This window comes from Mus musculus, chromosome 5 (assembly GCF_000001635.26).
Source record: "Mus musculus strain C57BL/6J chromosome 5, GRCm38.p6 C57BL/6J".
Taxonomy (NCBI): Eukaryota; Metazoa; Chordata; class Mammalia; order Rodentia; family Muridae; genus Mus; species Mus musculus.
Window position 1 is genome coordinate 94,983,040 of NC_000071.6, and position 24,260 is coordinate 95,007,299.

Genomic DNA, 24,260 nt, shown 5'->3' on the forward strand with positions numbered 1-24,260 from the left:
TAGTAAAAATGGGCTATCCTGCCGAAAGCAATCTACAGATTTAATGCAATACTCATCAAAATTCCAAGTCAATACTTCAGGGAGTTAGAAAGGGAAATTTGCAAATTCAAATGGAATAACAAAAACCCTCGAAGAGCAAAAACTATTCTCAACAATAAAAAAACCTCTGGGGGAATCACCATGCCTGACCTCAAGCTGTACTACAGAGCAATTGTGATACAGCAACAGACAGGTAGATCAAAGGAATAGAATGGAAGGCCCAGAAATGAACCCACACACCTATGGTTACTTGATCTTTGACAAGGGAGCTGAAACCATTTAGTGGGTAAAAGACAGCATTTTCAACAAATGGTGCTGTTACAACTGGTGTTTATCATGTAGAAGAATGCAAATTGATCTTTCTTATCTCCTTGTACAAAGCTCAAGTCTAAGTGGATCAAAGAACTCCACATAAAACCAGACACACTAAAATTTATAGAGGAGAAATTGGAGAAAAGCCAAGAAGATATGGGCACAGGGGAAAAAATTCTAAACAGAACAGAAATGGCCTGTGATATAAGATCAAGAATTGAAAAATGGGACCTCATGAAATTGCAAAGCTTCTGTAAGGTAAAAGACACTGTCAATAAGACAAAAAGGCCACCAACAGATTGGGAAAGGATTTTTACCAATCCTAAATCTGATAGGGGAGTAATATCCAATATATACAAAGAGGTCAAGAAGCTGTACTCCAGAAATTTAAATAAACCCATTAAAAATGGGGTACAGATATAAACAAAAAATTCTAAGCTAAGAAGTACCAAAGGGCTGAGAAGCACTTGAAAAAATGTTCAACATCCTTAATCATCAGGAAAATGCAAATCAAAATAAACCTGAGATTCCACCTCACACCATTCAGAATGGCTAAGATCAAAAATTCAGGTGACAGCTGATGCTGGTGAGGATGCAGAGAAAGAGGAACACTCTTCCATTATTGGTGGGATTGCAAACTTGTACAACCATACTGGAAATCAGTCTGGTGGCTCCTCAGAAAACTGAACAAAGTACTACCAGTAGATCCATGAATATCTCTCCTGGGCATATACCCAGAAGATGTTCCAACTGGTAATAAGGACACATACTCCACTATGTTCATATCAGCCTTATTTATAATAGCCAAAAGCTGGAAACAACCCAGATGTCCCTCAACAGAAGAATGGATACAGAAACTGTGGTACATTTACACAATGGAGTACTACTCAGCTATTAACAATGAATTTATGAAACTCTTGGCCAAATGGATGTATCTGGAGGATATCATCTTGAGTGATGTAACCCAATCACAAAAGAAGTCACTTGATATGCACTAACTGATAAGTGGATTTTAGCTCAGAAACCCTAGGATACCCCAGATACATTCCCCAAAACACAAGAAAATCAAGAAGGAAGACCAACGCATGAATACTTCATTTCTCCCTAGAATAGGGAATAAAATACCCACGGAAGGAGTTGTAGAGACAAAGTTTGGAGCTAATACAAAGGATGGACCATCCAGAGACTGCCCCACCCAGGAGTCCATCCCATAATCAGCCACCAAACACAGACACTATTGCATATGCCAGCAAGTTTTTGCTGAACGGTTCCTGATATAGATGTCTCTTGTGAGGCTACGCCATTACTTGGCAAATACAGGAGTGGATGCTCACAGTCATCTATAGGATGGAACACAGGGTCCTAGATGGAGGATCTAGAGAAAGTACTCAAGGAGCTAAAGGGAACTGCAACCCTATAGGTGGAACAACAATATGAACAAACCAGGACCCCTGAGCTCTTGTCTCTAGCTGCATATGTATCAAAAATGGCCTAGTCAGCCATCACTGGAAAGAGAGGCCCATTGGACTTGCAAACTTTATATGCCCCAGTTCAGGGGAATGTCAGGGCCAAAAGGGGGAGTGGGTGGGTCAGTGAGTGAGTGTGTGGTATGGGGGAATTTTGGGATAGCATTGGAAATGTAAATGAGGAAAATACCTAATAAAAAATTTAAAAAAAAAGAATAAGCCTCAGTTTATCCATGCTTCAGCCTTCAGGACTGAACTAGACAGAAGGTTACAATTCAATAGCATCAACTTGTTGGCTCAAATCAATGACTGTCTGTGACCACAAGACCTCCCATGTAAAGTGTTTCAATTGTGAATAAACCAGCTAACATTCTCTTCCCATCTTAAGTCTACAAGGCCAGGAGTTAACAACCTCCTTCCTTCTACAATCCCCAAATGAAGTGTGTTCTACATGCTGACACCCCCAGTAAGAATTAAGTTGTGGTTAAGAAAAGTCACTTTCCTTCCCTACGACTTCAATGTCTGTGGCTTTTTTAAAAATCATATATCCTGGTGTTTCTCCTGCACTTCATGCTTCCCAGAGCTGTTATGCGATCCACAGGACAGACTCTCTTCTCACCTGCCGGCCTAGCCTAGAAGCTTCTTCCCTGTAACTATCCTGGCAGGGATGAAAGGGGAAGACAGTCTAGACCAGTGGGTCTCAACCTTAGTGCTGAGACCCTTCTTCAGTGCACTTCCCATTTTTGTGGGGACCCCAACCAAAAAGTTATTTCATGGTTAGATTTTTACTGTATTTTGCCAAGGTTATGAATTATAGGATAAATATCTGATATGCAAGATATATAATATGGTACATCAAAGGAGTCCTGTCATACAGGTTAAGAACCACTGATTTAGTAGATGCACTGAAGAAAATGGGGAAATTGATATAACTCATTTTAAATTCATTAAAATTTCACTATCTGGGTCTGGAGAGATGGCTCAGCAGTTAAGAGCACCAACTGTTCTTCCGAAGGTCATGAGTTCAAATCCCAGCAACCACATGATGATTCACAACCATCCCTAATTAGATTTGACCTCTTCTTCTAGGGTGTCTAAAGACAGCCACAGTGTACTTACATATAATAAATAAATAAATAAATATTTTTTAAAAAATAAAAATAACTCAAACACATCAATGGCCTTTTTCTACACAAAGAATAAACGGGCTGAGAAAGAAATTTGGGAAACAATACCCTTCATAATAGTCACAAATAATAATACCTTGGTGTGACTCTAACTAACAAAGTGAAAGATCTGTATGATAAGAACTTCAAGTCTCTGAAGAAAGAAATCAAAGATCTCAGAAGATGAAGAGACCTCCCATGCTCATGCATTGTCAGGATTAATATAGTAAAAATGGCTATCCTGGTGAAAGCAATCTACAGATTCATTGCAATCCCCCCATCAAAATCCCAACTCACTTCTTCACTGAGATAGAAAGGGCAATTTGCACATTCACCTGGGATAATAAAAAACCTAGGATAGCAAAAACTATTCTCAATAATAAAAGAACCTCTGGTGGAATCACCATGCCTGACCTCAATCTGTACTACAGAGCAATTGTGATACAGCAAGAGACAGGTAGATCAATGCAGTAGAATTCAAGACCCAGAAATGAATCCACACACCTATGGTCACTTGATCTTTGACAAGGGAGCTAAAACTATCCAGTGGAAAAAAGACAGCATTTTCAGAAGATGGTGCTGGCACAACTGGTGATTATCATGTAGAAGAATGAAAATTGATCCATTTTTATCTTCTTGTACAAAGCTCAAGTCTAAATGGAGCAAAGAACTCCACATAAAACCAGAGACACTGAAATATATAGAGGAGAAAGTGGGGAAAAGCCTTGAAGATATGGGCACTGGGGAAAAATTCCTAAACAGAACAGCAATGGCTTGTGCTGTAAGATCAAGAATTGACAAATGGGACCTCATGAAATTGCAAAGCTTCTGTAAGGCAAAAGACACAGTCAATAAGACAAAAAGGCCACCAACAGATTGGGAAAGGATTTTTACCAATCCTAAATCTGATAGGGGACTAATGTCCAATATATACAAAGAGCTACTTTCTCTTGGACATACTATAGGGTCTGAGTTTGACCCCTGACCCTGAGAGAACCCTGTCATTTTAATCTGTACCAAAGATTAGAACATTACATTGCATTATCCCTTCAATTTAGGAGTTAATACAAGTTGACCTGTCAATCACTTGGCATCCCAAAGGAGAGTTGGTTCACCTGAGGATATTCCAAGGACATGGGAAGAATGATCAACCACTTATTTAGCTGCTGTTCTTACACTTCCCTCCTACCAGTTGGTCGGTCATCTTCAATGCCAAACCAGCCTATTTTTGGGTTCTAACTCAAATTTGTGAATGCAATCTTTAAACTTTTTCGCTCCAATACCTGTGTATGTTCTAAACATTCCTGCTGTGATTCTCTAGGCTTTTTGTCCTTCTCTTCTGTAGATACCACCTGCCTTTTTATATTGTGTTTGCAGACCACCATTGCTGTCCCTAACTCTAAAGACATGATTCTCCCTCATTATCTCCTTTCCCATCTGGTACCTTCTGGGATTTACAGATGGCCTGTCTCCCTCTCAGACTCTAATAAGATGATATATGCACTTCCTTCTGAATTTCATTTTCAATTCTTTTTAATGTACTTCATCTCTGTAAGGAGGACTGCAAAGAGATTCCTGGGAAGATGGCTGCAGAGGCTGACTGGCTGACCGGCATGCAGTGACATGGGGGAGATAGAATGCCTCAGGCAGGAAATTGAACACAGTTGACTTGGGGAATCTTTAGTGTATTAAATAGCCATGCCTTGTCTCTCCCTATATGTCCCACCAAACACCCTGTCACTAAAGAATAAAACAGGACCTAATACCCTAATAGATTAAAAAAAAAAAAACACTTATAGTGTATTAAATTAAAAACACCAGTCCCAACAATCAAAAACTTCAGAATGTTCTCAGATGGCATCTGAAGCTGATATGAGAGATTTTTCAGGTTTTAAAAACCTACCTACTAACATTCCCAGCAATGTAAATATTAAAATTTAACATTAAAATTTTACCTATATATTTTTTTGAGTTGCTAGTATAAGAACTTCATGAGACTGCTTTTATGTTGAAACAAGAAATTTGGTGTAACCTAAATCTTTTTTCAGAACATGACTACTCCTATTTGGCACCAGAATAAAGTATGTTTTATTCCCTTTGAGATTAGAGTTGGTTTGTTTCGTTTTGTTTAGTTTATAGTTGTTGTTTTGTATCAACAAAAAGGGAATCCACTTCTCCCCTTCCTGATGTGTCAATCTTAACTTTTTGCTCATCACACAAAGAAACCGAGCATTGCATTGGGAGAGATCCAGTAATAATACACAAACAACTACACATAGACACATGAACATATGAGTGTCTGTACAGATCTGTAATATATAACTACAACCAGCTGAGTCTGATTTACTATTTCCTGTGTATATGTGTTTTCAAGTCCAACCACCTGGAGCTGCACAGCAATTAGGAAGCTCAGGGTTTTTGTTTTTTGTTTTTTGTTTTTTTATTAATTCCCCCTCACTGAGCAGCCCTTGGTTACTGCGATTTTTTAACTAGAGGTGGGGCTCTCTGAGATTTACCCCTTCCCATCGAATCAAATTGTAGCTTGTGGGTGGATCTGGGGTGGCAAAGAGGAGGAGTAAGGAAGAAGGTGGCTTTTTGCTCCAGAGGAGTAAGGGAAACTTTCAGAGTTGTAGAACCTAAAACTTCAGCCTGTCCTTGCTTGAACTAGGAGCACTGTCACCACAGGTAAGTTAAACACCTGCATTCTGCAGCCCACCCTGCCATTCCATGCTGAGGACATTGGGTGGCATGGGGCACTGTAATTTCTGACCCCAGATTTGCTGTTTAGAGGTTGGTTTCAAACCCAAATTCAGTTTTAGTTTAGCTCAAAGTGTCTTTTCCTTTGATAATTTGTGACTCTTAATTTTTGAGACAGTATTTTGATATGTTGCCCAGACTGGCCTGGAACTAGTCATGTAGCTCAGATTGGTTGGAATCTGCAGTCCTCCTGTCCCTGTCTCCTGAATACTTGAGTCATTGGCATGTGTGACCAAACCCAGCCTCAGCTCCCAGGGGTTGACCTTACAGGCTGTTACTCAAGAATCTCCTGTTTCATTTTAATGTTTCTGGCTAGTTTTATTGCTTGGTTAGTTTTGCTAAACTGAAACATGGTCTCCTATAATCCAGGCTACCTCAGAAATATATATGTATCTTAGATGAGTTTGAGCAGCAGAGACCTTTCTACCTCTATGTCCTATGTGATGGGAAAAAGTCCAAGCTCTGTGGACTCTTAAAAGAGTGTGGTGACAGAGAATGCTCAAAGCACACTGGCAAGCCTTCCTGAAACTCACTACATGTCTAGTATCTACCTTTAAACTTTTATTTCACTTATTTTTGTCAGCATTCATGGAACTTAGACTCATTAAAAAATGAAGTTCTCATCGGTGAGAAAAATGTAAAGAATAATACCTTAAAATATCTTGAGGGGTTTTCCTCTGTTACTAATAAGAGAAAAAACTGTTGGGTTGAAATTTGTGTGTAAGTGTGTGTGTGTGTGTGTGTGTGTGTGTGTGTGTAGACAGTTTTGTGTCAACTTTACACTGGCTAGAGTCATCTGAGAGTAGGGAAACTGAATTGAGAATATGCCTCCATAAGACTGCGCTATGGGCAAGCCTGTAGAACATTTTCTTAATTAGTGATTAATGAGGAAGTGCACAGCCCATTGTGGGTAGTTCTATCCCTAGGCTGGTGGACCAGGTTCATCACAGCAAACAATCCCAAAGACATTACCTGGTACTGGCAGAGTGTGATGTTACTTTGACAGACCTGATCATGTTTTAGGGAGTATTGGGAAAGGATTTTGGAAATTTGGGTAGAAAATCCATTAAGTGAAGAGATCTCAGGCGTTCTGTAGGAGGTTGGAAGGTAAGAGCATCGAGAGCAGTACAGATGGTGGAGGCATGGCTTGTGATACTTCAGAAGGAAGCCAAGACTACTGAGCCATTTGAGTTAAGACTTCATGGTTCAGGTTTTAGCTTAAGAATCAGCTCTTGATGAACAAGTCACCAGAACAAGTAAAGCGAAACCTTTTCTTTCCTGAAATATCAATATAGGTCAGCTGGGGCTGAAGAATCAGCAGATATAAATTAAGAGACCAGCATTATTGATGTAAAGTCATCTGGAGAGTGTTCTCTCAGAATACAAAGAAGCTGTATTCCAAGGTTGGCAGCTGAACTTGTTATTGAAAGAATCACCCAGGTGGTGCTGGTTATGAAGTTACTAAGGGGAGAACAGGTGAGGCTTGGCATTGGAGAGCATTGCTGGAATCTTGGAGTCTAGGAAAGGCTATGGGTGAAAGTGCTACCCAGTTGACAGACCCCCAGCATTTGGAGATGCAGTACCTTGGCATGAGTACCAAGGACAGCAGGTATGGGGTGGAGCTAGCTTGAGCCTAGAAGACAAGCTCTGTGTGCAGTACAGGGCAGACCAGAGAAGTGATCCAAGCCCTTTGAAGGAACCCAGAAGAGAGAAGGTAATGAAAGATCCTGGCAGAATGTAAAAGGACACAGAAGCCCTGAAATTGGCAAGATAGATGTCAGTGTTAGAAGAACTAGCTTCACTGATTTAGAAAAATAGAGGTACACAATGCTCTGGCCACTCCTTGAACCTGTGTGTCTGCCAATGTTCTGACCAGGTGTGTGCCCATTGCTGCACCTTCATTAGACTCTTTCCTTGTAGCCCTCCCATATCCATTTCTTGAGAATAGACATTGTTTAGATCTGGAAATCCCCTAATCTCCCCCTTCTCCTTTCCCCCCTGAGGGCCTATAAAAACTGGGAACTCTTTCCCCTCGAGGACGACTCCTCTACCCCTGCGTGGGATATGAGTCGTCCCCAGAGCTCTGGCTTTCCCCGAATAAAGCCTCATGTGGTTTGCAACAAGCTCGGTCTGTCATGAGTTCTTGGGTGTCCGCTATTGTCCTGAGGCCTGAGCGAGGGGCTCCTCTCGGAGTCTTTCATTAGTACCCAGGCATTGGACATTGAGTTCTTTATACTCTTGCCATTTAGGTTGGCTCTAATCTGATTGTGACTATGCCCTGGTTTTCTCCTCTTAAAGTAAGAATTTAATTTACATTTGATTTTCACAGGAGCTCAGACTTGAGAGACTTTGGACTTTGAAAGGAGATTTTGTATTTTAAAAGAGAATGGATATTTTGTTAAAAATATTCTCAAATATATACGATACATCTCATTCATATTTCCCCTTCCTCTACTCCTCCTAACTCCCTGTAAACACATATCTCCCCTCCCCAGAGCTAATCCCCTTTTGTTTTCTCTTCAGAAAAAAAGCAGGTTTCCAAGAGATGACAGCCAGAGAGAACAAAACAAGGCAAGACAAAGGCTCCCATATCAAGGCTTACAAAGGAACCCAATAGGAAGAAAGAGAGACTGGATGACTTCCATTAATTTATTAATTTATTTATTTTACATCCAGAATGCAGCTTCTCCTCTCTGTCTGGCCAGTTATGCTCTCTCACCTCCTTTACCTCCTCTCCCCTTCATTTCTCCACAGAGAAGTGGAGGTCTCCCATGAATATACCTTGGTATATCAAGTTGCAGTAGACTTTGTGCTTCTTTTTTTTAATTGTGGCAAGACAAGGCAGCCCAGTTAGGGAAAAAAGATCCAAATGCGGCAACAATTAGACAGCCCCTGTTCCTGCTACTAGGGGTCTCATGGAATGACCAAGGTGCACATCTGTTACATCTGTGTAGGAAGCCTAGGTCTATCCCGTGGATGCACTCCAGTTGGTAATTCAATCTCATTGAGCCCCTATCGGGCTTGGTTGGTTGATTCTGTAAGTTTTGTTGTTTACTTGAGCTATCCGATTCTTCAATCCTTCCCCCAACCCCTTTCTTCCACAGATTCTCCAAGATCTGCCTAATGTTTTGCATTGGGTCTCTGCATCTGTCTCCATCAGCTGCTGTGTGAAGCCTCTCAGATGACATGAATGCTAGGCTCCCGTCGGTCAGTATAACACAATATCCTTAATATAACATCAGGGGTAGTGTCTCTCTCCTGGCATGAATCTCACACTGGTTTAGTCATTAGTTATGCATTCCCTCAATTTCTGCTCCTTCCTTATTCATGCATATTTATAGGCAGGGAAATTTGTGGGTTAAGGGTTTGTGGCTGAATTGTTGTCTCCATCAGAAATCTTGCCTAGTTACAGCATGTGACTGGTTCATTTTCTGTATGTCCTATTTCAAGAAGTCATAGTTAGGGTCACTCTCATAGATTCCAGGGAGTTTCCATTGTCCTAGTTATCTAGCTCATCTCAGAGATTCTCCACAGTCACAGATTCCACTTCTCTCTGCCTTCAACCTCCTCACATGCAATCCCTCTGGTTACTGTCCAGATTTTCTCTCTCACACATTTCCCTCCATCCATCTATTCCTGATGTGTTCTTAATTTCTGTTCTTAGTAAGATTCAAGCATCTTCTGCTGGGTCTTCCTTCTTAGTTTCTTTGGGTCTGTGGATAGCATGGTTATCCTGTACTATATGGCTAATATATACTTATGAGTCCATGCCACATTTGTCCTTTTTTGGTCTGAGTTTTGCCTACAAATTCCATGATATCATTGTTTTTAATAGCTGAGTAGTATTCTGTTGTGTAAATGTACCATATGATCACTATCCATTTTTCAGTTGTGGGACATTGCTTTGTCTCAAGTTTCTGGCTATTTCCAATAAAACTATGTACATAGTTAAAACACTGTCCTTGAAGTATGATCAAGTATCTTTTGTGTGTATGACCAGGAGTGGTATAATCAGTTCTGGGAAAATTATTTCCAATTATTTGAGAAATCTCTGAATTGATTTCCAGACTGGTTGTATGAGTTTGCACTCCTACCAGAAAAGGAAGAGTTTTCCCCTTGCTGCACATCATAGCCAGCATGAACTGTTGCCCTTCTAAAGGATATAAAATGAAATCCTATAGTCATTTTGATTTGGATTTCCCTGATGACTAAGGGTGTTGAACATTTCTGTACATACATCTCCATCATTAATATCTCTCTGTTGAGAATTCTATTTAGCTATGTGCCCATTTTTAAGATTTGGGTTATTTGGTTTGTTGGTGTCTATGTTTTTTAGTTCTTTATATTTTTTTTTTGCCTATCAGTTTTCTTTCAGGTGTAAGGGTGGTAGAGATCTTTGCCCAATCTCTAGGCTTCTATTTTGTCCTTTTGACAGTGTTCTTTCCCTTACAGGAGCTTTTTAGATTCATGAGGTCCCCCCCCCCTTTTTTTTTTTTTTTTTGGTTCTTCGAGGCAGGGTTTCTCTGTATAGCCCTGGCTGTCCTGGAACTCACTTTGTAGACCAGGCTGGCCTCGAACTCAAAAATTCACCTGCCTCTGCGTGTGCCACCCTCCCTGGCATGAGGTCCCATTTAATTGTTGATCTTAGGGGCTGAGATGTTGGATCTGTTCAGGAAGTTGTCTCCTGTACTAATGGGTTCAAGGCTATTCCCCACTTTTCTATTAGAATTAGTGCATGCATGTCTACGTTGATATATTTGATTCACTTGGACTTGAGTGCTCTGTAGGGAGATAGATATGGATCTATTTGCATTCTTCTACATACAGACATCCAGTTAGAACAGCACCATTTGTTGAAGCTCTTTTCTTTTCTTTTCTTTTCTTTTTTTTTTTTTTCTTATATGGTTTTGCCTTCTTTGTCAAAAACCAATGCCCATAATTGTACTGGTTTATTTCCGGGTCTTCAATTTGATAACATTGTTCAACTATTGCTCTCTAGTAACACTTGAAAGCAGAGATGGTGATCACTCCAGAACTTTTCTTGTACAGGATTGTTTTAGATATCTTTTTTTTTTTTATTTTTTCTTTTTTTTCCAATTTTTTATTAGATATTTTCTTCATTTACATTTCAAATGCTACCCAGAAATTCCCCTATACCCTTACCCTGCCCTGCTCCCCTACCCACCCACTCCCACTTCTTGGCCCTGCCATTCTCCTGTACTGGGGCATATAAAGTTTGCAAGACAAAGGGGCCTTTCTTCCCAATGATGGCCGACTAGGCCATCTCCTGCTACTTATTGCAGTTAAAGACATGAGTTCTGGGGGTACTGGTTAGTTCATATTGTTGTTCCAGCTATATGGTTACAGACCCCTTCAACTCCTTGGGTACTTTCTCTAGCTTCTCCATTGGGGGCCCTGTGTTTCATCCAATAGATGACTATGATCATCCACTTCTGTATTTTTTCATACGAATATAAGAATTGTTCTTTTATGGTCTATAAATAATTGTGTTGGAATTTTGATAGGAATTGCATTAAATCTATAGATTGCTTTTGGTATCATGACCAATTTTACTAGGTTGATCCTACCAATCCAGAAGGGGAGAGATTTTTTCCATGTTGTGATATGTTCCCAATTTCTTTCTCCAATTTCTTTCAAGTTTCTTTCTTCAAAAACTTGAAGTTCTTGTCATTCAGGTCTTACACTTGCTTGAGGAGAGTTATACCGAGATAATTTGTAACTATTGTAAAGGGTGCTGTTTCCCTAATTTTGTTCTAAGCCAGTTTATCATTTCTATAAAAAGAGTTATTTTTTACAGTGAGCTTTGAATCCATCCATTTTTTTGAAGGTGTTTATCAGCTGTATGAATTCTCTGGTAGAATATTGGGGATCTTTTATCTATTCATATCATATGATCTGCGACTAGTGATGCTTTGAATTCTTCCTTTCCAATTTTTATCCCCCTGAGATCCTTTAGTTTTTACTCTAGCTAGAATTTTAAGTAATATGTTGAGTAGATAGGAAGAGAGTGGGAAGACTTGTCTTGTCCCTGGTTTTACAGAGATTGCTTTAAAATTCTCTTTTTAATTTGATGTTGGGTATTGCCTTGTTACATATTGCTTATATTATGTTGACATATCCAACTTGTATCCTGATAACTCCAAAATTTTAACATAATAGGCTGTTAGGTTTTGTCAAATGCTTTCTCAGAATCGAGTGAGGTGATCATGTGATTTTTTTTTCTTTAAGTTTGTTTTTATGGTGGAATACATTGATGGATTTTCCATAAATTGAACTGTCCTTGCATCCCTGGGATGAAGCCTAGTTGATTAAGGTGGGTTGTGTCTTTGACATAGACTTGGATTCAGTTTCCAATATTTTTGCGTAAATATTCATAAGGGATGTTAGCCTGAAGTTCTTATTTTCTGTTGAGACTTTGAATAATTTAGGTATCAGGGAGACCCTGGCCTCAGAATGAGTTGTCAATGTTCCTTTTGTTTCTATTTTGTGGAATAATTTGAGGATTATTGGCATAAGCTCTTCTTTCAAAGTAGAGTAAAGTTCTGCAATAAAACTGTCTGGCCCTGAGCATTTTTTTTTTTTTTTTTTTTTTTTTTTTTGGAGATGGGCTGTTTTTACTGACTACTACTATTTCTCTAGGGGTTATAGGAATAAACAGTTAACTGGACATTGAGTTTTAACTTTTGTAATTTGCATTTGTCTTGAAAATCATCCATTTCATTTAGATTTTCTAATTTTGTAGAGTACACGTTGTTGAAGTAAAACCTAATGATTTTCTTGGTGTCTTTTTTCATGTCTTCATTTTAATTTCTGATTTTGTTAATTTGGGTACTGTCTCTCTGTCTTTTAGTTAGTTTGGCTAAAGATTTGCCTGTCTTGTTGATCTTCTCAAAAAAAATAAAAACAAAACAAAACAAAACAAAAAAACAAAAACAAAAACAAAAAACAACAAAAAAAACTTGTTTGGTTGATTCTTTTTACTGCTCTATTTGTTTCTAATTGATTGTTTTCGGCCCTGTTGTTTACAAATGGTGGGTGTATTTGCTTCTCTTATTATTAGAGCTGTCGGGTGTAGTATTAAGATGCTGGTATGAGAAATCCAATTCTTTATGATGGTAATTAGTGTTATGAATTTACCTCTGAGGACTGCATTCCCCATGTCCCATAAGTTTGGGTGTGTTCAGCCTTCATTTTTATTGACTTTTCAAAAGACTTTAACTCATTTCTTCTTGACCCAGTGATCACTGAGTAGACAGTTGTTCAGTTCCCATGAGGCTGTTTGCTTTCTGTTGTTTCTATTGTTAGAGTCCAGGTTTAATAGAGTGGTCTGATAAGATATAGGGATTTATTTCAGCTTTCTTATATTTGTTGAGGTTTGCCTTGTAACCAGCTACATGGTCAATTTTGGAGAAGGTTACATGAGTTTCTGAGGAAAGGTATATCCTTTGTTGTTGAGGCTGGCCCACAGCTAGCAATGAACATTTCAAATGAGATGGCAACTCGAGCTGAAAGAGAAGAACTAGATGAGCAGAAGAAAGAACGAAGCCAAGTCAAAAGTCACTCTGATCAAAGCTCAATTTTTACTGTTGCAACACTCAGTTATGAAGGAAGGGGGGGAGGACTTGATAAATAATCTCGAAGTCCAGTAGCAGGGTGAGCACGTGATGGCTTCAGAACAGCAAGGCAGCAGGTTCCAGCAGTGGGCATGGCAGAAAGAATGAGCAGGAAGCTCCACCCCAGAGCAAGCAGGTTTCAGGCTGGGGGAGGGGAGACTACACTTTGTGTTTGGGTGAAAGGGTCTGAAGATCTGTTAGGTCCATTTGATTCATATCTCCATTTCATTATTTCCCTGTTTACTGTTTGCCTCAATGACCTATCTTTTAGTGAAAACAGTGTATTGATGTATCACACTATTAATGTGTGCTATTCTAGGTTTTATTTAAACTTTAATAATATTTGTTTTATGAAGGTATGTGCCCTTTCATTTGGAGCATAGATAATGATAACTGAAACATCCTCTTGGTATGATTGAGTGTGAAGTGACCTACCATAATTTTCACTGAAAGTCTCTAAAACTACCAGGATGGCTACAATAATTTGCTTCTTGGTCTGTTTGCTTGGAAAATCTTTTTCCATCCCTTTACTCTAAGGTAATGGCTATCTTTGTTGTGGTGGTCTGTTTCTTGTATGACGTGGAATGCTGGATCTTCTTTTCACATCCATTCCATTAGTTAGTCTGTGTCTTTTTACTTGAAAATTGAGTCCAATGATGTTAAGAGATATTGATGACTAATGATTAGTAATTCCTCTTCTGATGTTGGTGATGGATATGTGTGTGTGTGTTCCCCTGCTTTTGTTTTTTCTGGTGTGCGATTATATTATTTCATGTATATATTTTGTGTTTGCTTCACCTGATTGGATTAGCATTTTCCTTTTAGTATCTTCTATAGGGCTGTATTTCAAGATAAATATTGTTTAAATTTTATTTTCTCATGGAAAGTCTGGTTTATGACATCTATGGTGATGTAAAATTTTACCTGGGTATAGTTGTCTGCATCTTCCATCTGCAGTCTCTGCTGTAAGATATTTGCTAAGGCCCTTCTGGATATAAAGTCTCTTTTAAGAAGTTGGGTGTAATTTTAATAGGTCTCCATGTATATACAACATGACCCATGTAGGATCAAGTGGAGCATCCTGGGATTCAGGGAAACAAGATACTGAATCTTTGAACCACGTGGATCTTGAGTACTTTGCAGGATGATGAATATGGATTTATTTACATTCTTTTACATACAGATATCAAGTTAGAAAAGCACCATTTGTTGAAGATCATTTTTTCATTGTCTGTTTTTGGCTTTGTTAAAAATCAAGTGTACATTGATGTGTGGATAATCAATTCAATTCTATTGATCAACCTGTCTGTCTCAATACCACTATGCAGTTTATATTACCATTGCTCTGTAATACCACTTGAAATAAGAGATGGTGATAACTCTAGAAATTATTTTATTGTTGAGAATTGTTTGTAACTATCCTAGGTTTTTCATTTATTCATATGAAATTGAGAATTGCTCTTTCAAGGTAAATAATTATGTTGGAGTTTTTGGACGGGAATTTCATTGAATCTATAGATTTCATTTGAAAAGTTGTCCATTTTCACTATGTTAATCCTTCTGATCTGTAGAAAAGTTACATGACTCCCAGCCTGCTATCTGTGAGGTGACATAAGGATTTCTGTAAATCTCAGGGTACTGAGACATGGACAAGATGTACTTTCTCAGCAGAGAACACTGATGTTAAGCCAATTTAGGTGTATGCCTGAGGAAGTGGCTTTCTTCGCCATTTTTTTCATTAGAAATGTACTTTGCTTTTAATTAAACTAAGCATCACTTAAATTATGTGGGCTGCTGACAGAATTCTCACTCAGCAAGGAGGTTTGTATCACCTTGAAACTAGATAAGTTATGGCTTGAGATATGGAAGCTGTTGAGAATTAGAATCTGTAGGCAACCTTTATTCTGAGTACCTAGAAACGATTATTGAGCACTCAACAAACTATGCATTGTCACACTGTTGCTATGCATCCCTTGTGTACTTATTAATGCAACTCTACCCTTCACACCTATGCCTTAGACATTGATACCAATCCATGAGCATGAGAGATCTTCCCATGTTCTGATATATTCCTCATTTTCTTTCTCCAAAGACTTGAAGTTCTTGTCATACAGGTCTTTTACTTGCTTGGTTACAAAAAGATATATTATTTGTGATTATTGTGAAGGACATTGTTTGTCTAATTCCCTTTTCAGCCAATTTATCATTTGTATAGAGCCAAGATACTGATTTTTTTTTACTTAATTTTCTATCCAGCCACTTTGCTAAAGGAGTTAATCAGCTATTAGATTTCTCTCTTAAAATATTTGGGCTCATATACATATGCTATCATATCACCTGTAAATAACAATAATTTGGCTTCCTTTTTTCCAATTTGTATTCTATTGACCTCTTTTAGATGTCTTGTTGCTCTAGCTGGGCCTCCCAGTACTGCAATAAAGAGACAGGGAGAAGATGGACAGCCTTGTCCCTGATTTTAGTGGAATTGCTTTAAGTTTCTCTCCTTTTAATTTGATCTTTGATTTTGACTTGATGTATATTGACTTTATTGTATTTAGCTATGTGCCTTTTATCCCTGATCTCTCAAAGATTTTCAACATAATACATTGGATTTTTTCAAAGTCTTACTCAGTAGCATGTAATTTTTCGTTGGTATGTTTATATGGTAGATTATATTGATGGCTTTTTGTACTTTAAACCATCCCTGCTTCTCAGGTATGAAGTCTACCTGATCATTGTGGATTGTGTTTTTGATGTCTACTTGGGTTCTGTTTGCCAATATCCTATGGAATACCTAGGTCGTAAAACCCATTGTAGCAAGCACTCAGTGTCTGTTTACCTGCTCAAGGCTGGGTGAAGATTATAATCCCCACATTTTTATTTTATAAACATGAGCAGTAGCTGGACAGGGGCACAAGATTTACTTGTTTTTTGTTTTTGTTTTTATTTTTGATTTTATTTTTGTTTTTGTTTTTTGGGGTTTTTTTTTTGTTTTGTTTTGTTTTGTTTTTTTGTATTCCCATATGGGGGTATAGTAGCTAAGTGACTATGCCTATCTTATGTTGGTGCCTATATTGCTCCTTCTTACCAATGATGGAGGACAAATGTAGCATTGATGTATTACTCTCTTAGATTGATAGAAGCATAAGAACTCTCATACCTGTCTCTGGCTACAGGCCTTCTGTCACACACTCTTTCCCATTCAGACCAAGGCTACAAAGGGTATATGAATATGCACTCATTGCATTTCTTTATAGCAATGAATAAGTGCCATGGTGAAATAGCTGAGCTTGCTAAAGTGATCCTGTGTGAAGGCAACCAATCTGCCTAAGATAAAAGGTACAAAAGTTAAAAGCAACAAGATTATAATTAATGGTTCAAGCAGTTTAGAATTTAATATTGTAAGCCATGGGAAAGTGGAATATCAGGATGCAAACCATCCCTGATTCTGCCCTTTTTCTTTTCCTTTTGACTATCCCTACTCGAATTTTTTAAATAGAATCATTTACTATTCCTGAATGATAGACATAAAAGTAACATTCTTCATGAAGGGCTGTACATAGTTGTTCTTGTTGAAGGAATAAAAGATTAGGAGCTTAAACACATGTACTAACACTTGTTCAAAATCCAGTTCCTGTCCAATTTTACCCCCTGCAAATGTAACTTCATAAAGAACTGTAACTAATTTCCAAGTATTTCTCTGAAAATGTACAGAACTGTGGGAACTAACAAGGGGCCTGAGAAAGAAGGGGGAGGGACTATATATAGCCCATGTCCAGCCAGAGTTCCACCTATGCTCTGACCAGGCTGAAGTGGGAAGGTTGCCAGACACTTTCCACTCAGCCCGGGTGGGCATCCAAGCCTCTGACCCATTTGACAGGGGGTGGACAAGGGGCAGCCCTGAAACCAAAAGGGGCCCTAGGTTTATACCCTGTAGCCCCGGGGTTATGGGAGAGAGGGCAAAGGAAAGAGAGGTTCCCACACAGGCAAGAGTGAGCACAGAGGACTTTGGATGGAGCACAGGAAGGCCTTCAATTGGGAGATCAGAAATGGCTTATTAGGAGAAAACCTATCTCATCATCCTCCAAATTCAGTGGGCCTTGATGAGCAGAGACTGTCTATGGTTTTAGAGCTTTATTATAGAAAGACAGGGGGAGAGAGAGAAGGTAGAAAAGACAGAGACTGGCCATGGCCAAGAGGAAAGAAGGGGGAAAGGAGAGAGAGAGAGACAAGAAAGGCTAGAGAATGACAGGGAGAAAGAGGAGAGAAGATAGAAGACAAAGAGAGAGGAGAGAGGAGTGAGAGAGCAAGGAGGGGCCCAACAGCCCCTTTTAAAGTATGCTGCTATCTTTTCTGTTGATAGGTAACTGGGGAGGAGTTTAGCCTGAAGGTCAGAAGCTTGGAGCATTGCCTACGTGACTGCTAGCCACACACTTCTCTTGTGGGGGCTGAGGGGGTTGGTGTCCTTGTAACGTTTCGCCAGCAAAACACACTCGGACAAACAGATCCTTCTATAGCAAAGCTTTATTGCTTACTTCTCAGGAAGACCCCGAACCTGGAAAAAGGAGCTGCTTAAATACCCCTCTGTTAGACGTGTCAGCTCCTGATTAGCTGCTCATTCATCACCCCACTGCTACGCCCAAAGATGAGCAGTGACTTGGCACAAATTTACTCCAGCACCTGCACACATTGCTTGTTTACTAGTTAGGCACTGAGGAAGCCAGCGCCATCTTGTAATGGCGATTGCTCATGGCTCTCCACATCTCCCCCTTTTTATTTTATTAAAATGCAAGCCACTCTTTAATGGATGAAGATAGAAGTCGAATCCCTAGTGTGCAGAAATAGGAGCCATGTACAGGATTGGCTCTTAGGCTCACAGGTTTTTACCCAGAGAAACACTGATGTGCTCCCGTGCCCTTTTTCCTAGGGGAGGGACACTTGGACACTCAACCCTCATGCAAATCGACTTGTCTTCTCAGACTGCCCAAACCTCTGAGCGACTCCTATGCAGTGCTTAGCCCAACAATCCAGAAGAGTTAAAGACCTACTCACTCTTTCCTGTGCAATGAGTCTAGCCTCTAGGGGAGCAAGAGCTGAGTATGGCCCTGGGCGAGCTTTAATTGTTAAGTCTCTCTCATTTTCTGCAGAACTGAAGAGCACAAGAGCAGAGAACTCAGATACCAATTAAGTCTTAAGCATGGATAGCCAAATTTCAAGGGAGGCCCCTTGTTCAATGGCAGGAAGTGCTTGAGCAATAACAACCTTGTCACGGTTTTGTTGGGTTCTGAGCTTGCAAACCAACCAGAGCATAAACACAAGTCCACAGCAGATAACAGCAGCAAACAAAAGTAGCCCCACCCATTCCTTAAAATAAGAAAATGCAGATGAGCCATATCCAGGGATCCACCCCATAATCAGCATCCAAACACTGACACCATTGCATACACTAGCAAGATTTTATCGAAAAGACCCAGATGTAGCTGTCTCTTGTGAGACTATGCCGGGGCCTAGCAAACACAGAAGTGGATGCTCACAGTCAGCTAATGGATGGATCACAGGGCTCCCAATGGAGGAGCTAGAGAAAGTAGCCAAGGAGCTAAAGGGATCTGCAACCCTATAGGTGGAACAACATTATGAACTAACCAGTACCCCGGAGCTCTTGACTCTAGCTGCATATGTATCAAAAGATGGCCTAGTCGGCCATCACTGGAAAGAGAGGCCCATTGGACACGCAAACTTTTCATGCCCCAGTACAGGGGAACGCCAGGGCCAAAAACGGGGAGTGGGTGGGTAGGGGAGTGGGGGTGGGTGGGTATGGGGGACTTTTGGTATAGCATTGGAAATGTAAATGAGCTAAATACCGAATAAAAAATGGGAAAAAAAAGAAAATGCAGATGAAATCCAGGAGGAGAGACCCTCTGTCAATGACAGGTCCTCTCGTGTCGAGTTGATCCTGAGAACAGCCGCTCTCAGGGCCTCAAGGGTCTCATCGAATCTTTCAGACCAATTTCCTGCAAGATACAAAGAAAGCTGCCTAGACAGATTAGATGCATGAGTAAATTTATCATATAGAGCAGTGGTAATGCACAGAGCACCCACTTTTCTTTCACAGCCCAACTGGGCCAACTGGTATAGAACACTTATTTGTTCCTCAACCAGATCGAGGCGCTGATTCAAAATCATCAGCCCTTCTTTCAACTGGGCACCAACACCTGTCTCATTACTTAGAATCCATTGGTAATATGGCCAAATATTTTCTTTTCCTGTAGCATCTCCTTTACCAGTTATTACAGCAAAATCCAATGGAGATGACAAAACAAAACAATATGTTATTTCTTTCTGAGGAAAAAGCTTTTGATTGACAAGGTGAAAAAACTATAGGAAATGCAAGGTCCGGATGACACCAAGGCATGCTGCGTATAGCAGTAGTATTGTCAACAGGCCATCGTGATCTTTTTGGGAATAGTCACATTTCTCTTTATTATAATCATGGTGATGTTTATAGGTGAAGTTACAGTACTTCCAACATCACTTGAGCCTGACTGCTCCTTGAGCAACTTGTGTTAAAGCATTAAATAACACCCCAGAGCTCACTTTATTTTGGCTAATGAAATCTGCCCAATTAAGATAATCTTTTTCTTTAAAAATATTCAGTTGCCAAAAACAAAGGCAAGGTAGAAGAATTGGAATGTACCGGTAAATGTACTGGCCATGATCTTACTATGGCCCACAAAGGTATGCTTATCCTGGTCTCAATCATCAGGAGTAAGAATAACAGGATCATCTTGGGATTCGTCTTGATCTTTCACGGTCCTTGTCAGTCGCATCAGAACCCAAAGTGGATTTTCTTCACCCTGTGGAAAAAACACAAATAGCTCCCCAGGATCTGATTAAGATAGGATCCGGGCCGTACCATTTATTATCAAGGACATTCTTCTACTTGACCATTTCATTGGGCGGTTGAGGCCATTGTCCATGCCTTTCAGGTGGTGGTCTCCCAGCATTATCCAGTTTTAAGAAATTAAGAGTAAATATTATAAGGCATAGAGCCATCTTTGGCATCATAGCCTTTATCCCCCCTTTATGTTTTTGTTTTTAAAGAAGTTTTAATTCTCCTAGTTATCTAATGACCAGTTTGAGATAGAGGCCTTCATATACATTCCAAGTCCTCCCCAGGATATAGCCTGTGGGAGTTGGTCGCCATGATTCCAGGTGTAGGTCATGTATCTTTTGACTAACAAGAACAGAACATTTGTTTCTAGGGTGGCTTTTCAGCCCAGTCATATATACTATTTAGATTTACAAAATAAACAGCTAGGACTTATCTGTTTAGTCTTTCTTGCCAGTGGCTAACTTCAGCTTAGGAATTTTTCTCTTGAATAGGAGCCAGGTAATGATGTATGTGCTCTAACATGTTGAATATAAAAGGGGTGCTCACGCATCAAAATACAATCTTGTATTTTCATCAAAATTTTAGATACTGAACTGTTAGTCAGTTTTAATACAACATGAACAGTGACTAATTACCTTTCAATTGTTTCTCTTGAAGAGAGATTGTAACTAGAATGCTTGAAAAGTCATTATAGTCACTTGTGTATAATTTATTTATTTATTAATCAGAAATTAGAGAAAATATTTAAGTTGTCTCTGTAAATAACTATCTTCTAAAACCCAAATAAATATAAGAATCCTGAGTTTGTATCTTCTCAAGAGCTATCTGTAATCTTTATTAGTTAAAGCTTTGTGTAAACCTCTATAACACAAAAGCAAATCCTGGGGGGTCATTTCCAGGCAACCCAGGGCAAGTTCTTAACTGTCCAAAAACAATTTTCTTAAAGAAACAGTATTTTTTCTTATAAGTTGCATAAGCAATTGTAAGCTCTTAGGTATAATATTAACTATTAATATACAACTTAAAGTTTGATTGTTCAATATTTTTAAACACCACCTTCAGCACACAATTTAATTATCTGTGCTGAAACAAGAGGAAACTCAAAAGAATAATCATGTGATTTAATTCACATGTACTTTTTTCTTCTCATATAAAGGCTATTTTTAAACACAATAAATGGGATGCATGCATGCATGAATTTATAAATTTTTAACTTATCTTAGGATGATGATTATCAATTTTACCTTATATAATGGTATGCAATAAATCAAACATCAATATTCTGCAATAACCAAATTAATGGCTGTTTGGAACAAGGAAAAGACACTTATACATGTAAGCAAACTCTGTACACTATAACTTTATATAAAGTAGGCAAGTCAAATCGCAATGTATGGATAAATTTCACAGTGTAATTGACCTTTTATAAACTTTGAATTTAAATTTTATTTAGAACAACATCTGGCTAGGTCTGTAATAAGGCACTAAGAAGTATCACACAAGCCAAGCTGAGGCTGCACCCCTCTGAGCTCTGCCTCAACCCAAATGCAAACTTTTCTCAATCTGAACACTCTGCCAGAGTCCTGGCCCAAAGACTATCCCCATATTGAAGTATCCCTAAAGACCTGCCCTCTTGTGTTCATTCATGTTGTCTAGAAAGACTCTAACCCTGAGTTCCGAACCCCAAGCCAACTTTCCGTTACAAGCGAAAGGCTGTCTGCCCCTTTAAGAGCTCCGTTTGCAATAGGCCCTCAGCAAGGCTTTTTCAGCTGTACTTGGCTCCCAGCCACAGTGTAGCAAACTTATCAGCTTGTGCTGTGGAAATTGAGACTGCTTTTTAAACAAGGTAAAGGATGGAGAGCCAGCAGATAAAGTTTTAACCATTTATATTTTTTCAACATGAAACACAGAACAATAATCATTCAAACAACATAACAAAAACAAACATGAATTGACAGACATATGGACAATTTGTTTTGGTGCACCAGAAACAAACAATAGACAGACAGGGAATAGAACTTGGTGTCTCAAAGGGGCACAGATATCCTAACAAGAGCTAAGAATATCTCCATAGGAGCCAGAGAGAAAGTAGGACGTCTCACATTTTTCTTCTGTTCCCAGGAGAGCTCTGAAACAGCTTATTTTCATTTTTTTCTCTTTTTTGCTAAAAGATCCCAAACAGGGGATAACTGCTTTTCTAAAACTTATTTTCTCTCTCTCATGTTCAGACTCTACTTCCTTATCTCCTTCTTCTGGGAATACTGCCAGTGAATGAGAGGAGGCACAGTGACCCTGAGAACTATCTTTAAGCCTTTAATGAAGGCTGCCTCTTTAGTCAAAGTCCTCGAGAGGAGGGTAAATTGACCTAATTTGTATTATCCTTTGTATCTTTATAATTTATATTATCTTTTGTATCTTTATATTTTCTATTATCTTTTGTTTTTCTGTTTTCTCCTCTTCTAAACTCTCTCCGGGCATTCTGTATCAACATTATCTTTTCCTCAGGTTCAAGACCCATGGAAAGGCCTGTATGCTTGATTGGTGCACCATGACTCCCTTTTAGCTCCTACTCTCTCTCCCCACTCTGCCTCTGATAGGCTTTCTTGAATTTCATCCAGAATTTTCTGCCCTGCCTTAACTACTTGTTGACATTCCTCATCCTTTAAGCACAGTCTTATCAGCTTCCACAACGGCATGATTGTTTCCTGCTTTAAGTTTGCTGTTCTCCTGCTCCCCAACTAAATCTCACCTGAGTTTCTCCCAAGAGGAGATAGTTAAGGACCTTGAGCACGCAAACCTCGGTGCTATGCGATCTATCTCTTTTACAAAGCCTTCTAATGTCTTGGTGGAGACTTTCAAGCCACTCTGCCTCAGGACCAACCAACCGTAAGGCGGTCACCACAGAGTGGGAGGCTCCCATGCTATCTTCTTGCCTTTTTTCTAACCTGGCCTGACCTCGGCTGAACACTAGTTAGCAATTCCTCCTGTGGAAACTATACACAAGCTAAAGAAAAGAACGAGCCCTGTAAAAAGGAACAGAAAGGCTTCTAACACTGGAGAAAGTTCAAGCCCATACCTTGCAGAGCTGTATTGTCCCGTAGTTCTGAATCTGCCCCGTGAAACGGGGGGTCTCCTTTCAGCGCCTGGTGATGATATATTCCCGGGTTATTAGCGCCACTTTGTCCTTGTAACGTTTCACCAGCAAAACACACTCGGACAAAAAGATCATTCTACAGCAAAGCTTTATTGCTTACTTCTCAGGAAGACCCTGAACCCGGAAAAAGTAGCTGCTTAAATACCCCTCCGTGTGACGTGTCAGCTCCTGATTAGCTGCTCACTCATCACCCCACTGCTATGCCCCGAGATGGGCAGTGACTTGGCACAAATTTACTCCAGCACCTGCGCAAATTGCTTGTTTACTAGTTAGGCACTGAGTAAGCCAGCGCCATCTTGTAATGGCAATTGCTCACGGCTCTCCACAGGTTGGTAACTTGGACAGGAGCCAGGGTTCCAGGAGACATGAGAGAACTCCTTTTTTTAACAAAAAATATTTTTTATTATTACGTATTTTTCTCAATTACATTTAGAATGCTATCCCAAAAGTCCCCCATACCCTTCCCCCACAACACTTCCCTACCCACCCATTCCCATTTTATGGCCCTGGCATTCCCCTGTACTGGCACATATAAAGTTTGCGTGTCCAAAGGGCCTCTCTATCCAGTGATGACCAACTAGGCCATCTTTTGATACATATGCAGCTAGAGTCAAGAGCTCCAGGGTACTGGTTAGTTCATAATGTTGTTGCACCTACAGGGTTAAAGATCTCTTTAGCTCCTTGGATACTTCCTCTAGCTCCTCCATTTGGGGCCCAGTGATCCATCCAATAGCTGACTATAAGCATCCACTTATGTGTTTGCTAGGCCCCGGTCTAGTCTCACAGGATACAGCTATATCAGGGTCCTTTCAGCCAACGCTTGCTAGTGTATGAAATGAT

General features: G+C 39.6%; 1 pseudogene across 1 annotated transcript in view; it reads left to right on the top strand.

Annotated features, from left to right (window-relative positions):
• The first annotated feature begins 5,586 nt into the window (after positions 1-5,586).
• Gm6367 (predicted gene 6367) overlaps positions 5,587-24,260 on the top strand; it is a 37,990-nt pseudogene continuing 19,316 nt past the window's right edge. Inside the window, exon 1 of the transcript NR_044992.2 lies at positions 5,587-5,668. The product of NR_044992.2 is annotated as a predicted gene 6367 (transcript). The remainder of the gene's footprint in view (positions 5,669-24,260) is intronic.